The following is a 1,834-nucleotide window of genomic DNA, read 5'->3' on the forward strand; positions in this document are numbered from 1 at the left end:
GTGAGCTGAGATCCGGCCACTGCACTCCAGTCCGGGCGACAGAGCGAGACTCCGCCTCAAAAAAAAAAAAACTGACCCTAAAGGCATTTTAAAAAGTCAGATTTAACTTTATTAACTCAGCTGTATTCAGAACACCCGAGCTTTCCTTTTCTTCTTTAACAATGGCTCCAAAGGAATACCACATTAGGGCTGAAATAAATTTTACTTTCAGGTTCCTACCTATTATAAAGGCAATGAATAGCTACTTAATTTTTTTTTTTTCTGTAGAGGTGGGGTCTTGCATATATTGGGGTCTCAAACTCCTGGCCTCAAGTGATCCTCATGCCTGGGCCTCCTAAAGTGCTGAGCCACCACTATTACTTCAAAAACTTTTGCTGGGGCTTTGTCTACTTTACCTATTTAGCTTCAGATTAAGTGACCTGGGGGAAAATGAAGCTAGGATCAAGACAGGCCAGACCTCCCTGGACAAGTGTCCCCCACCCCTAATACACTGAAAACAAAAATCAGTCTCTGCCAATCAGATTAGAGCAACAAGTGGGAAAGTGGGAAGGACAGGAACAATTATTTTTCAGAATTTGGGAATCTATTTTTCAGTGTGGTTTTATAATTTAGCTTTCAGGAGTATAAGTTCTGTGACAACCAGACTTGTTTTTCTATGGAAATATGCAAAACCCAACCCAGGCGAAGCAAAAATTTTTGTGCTTATGCATCATTCCCTGAAAAGGTTACAAGCATCATGGTCAAAGTATTCTTGCCACTGCTGGCCCTGGTAAAACAGTTAATTTTAAAAATGTGACAACAGGGTAACAGACATGTACAGAATAGACTAGAAAAGTGTTGAGAAGTTAACAAAAAATAAGAAGTGGAATATTTTTTAAAAATGTATTGCTTACTCTGGAATTAATAACAGTATTTCACTTTTGGAATTTTAATTTACATTTATAAAGTAATTACATGTCTTACCAGCTTTTGTACTCCACTTAGGGAAGTTGAGTCTACTCTTTAGAAGAGAAAGGGGTTGACCCCATAGAAAGTTTCCTAAAGTGCTTTTAATAGCACCACAATACAGGCAGTTTTGCTTAAAAACCCATTCAGGGAGTTTGGTACCTAAGGAGAAGGCAGAGACAGCCACAGCCTTTTCTGCATTTATTGTTTGGGAATAAATTCATGTTATCTGGCTTCACACTTTCAATCTATCTGTTTTTCTCACTGGACCTAAAGGAGTTATGGAAGTTCCTCTCTCTTTAGGCCTAATTTTGTTTCGTAAAATAAAGTCTTAAAGGCCCCAGGGCAGAAACCACAGCCCACACCAAGGAGTAAAATGACTGCTCACTTACCATTTCCTGAAGGAGGAAGTACTAGTTATTTCAAGTGAAAACTAGTGCCTTACATTGTTCTCTTCCAATATAGTTACACAGTGCCCCAAACAGAACAACTATGAAGCAAAAATCAAAGTATAGTTATTTCATTAAAAACCACCTGGGCCTGGTGTGGTGGCTCACACCTGTAATCCATGCACTTTGGGAGGCCGAAGTGGGTGGATCATGATGTCAGGAGACCGAGACCATCCTGGCTAACACGGTGAAACCCCATCTCTACTAAAAATTAAAAAAAAAAAAAAAAAAAATAGCTGGGCATGGTGATGGGCACCCGTAGTCCCAGCTACTCAGGAGGCTGAGGCAGAATGGTGTGAACCCAGGAGGCGGAGCTTGCAGTGAGCTGAGATTGCGCCACTGCACTCCAGCCTGGGTGACAGAGTGAGACTCTGTCTGAAAAACAAACACACACACACACACACACACACACACACCCCTGGACTATCCCTTATATTTTA

Source organism: Colobus angolensis, unplaced genomic scaffold (assembly GCF_000951035.1).
Source record: "Colobus angolensis palliatus isolate OR3802 unplaced genomic scaffold, Cang.pa_1.0 Scaffold192, whole genome shotgun sequence".
Taxonomy (NCBI): Eukaryota; Metazoa; Chordata; class Mammalia; order Primates; family Cercopithecidae; genus Colobus; species Colobus angolensis.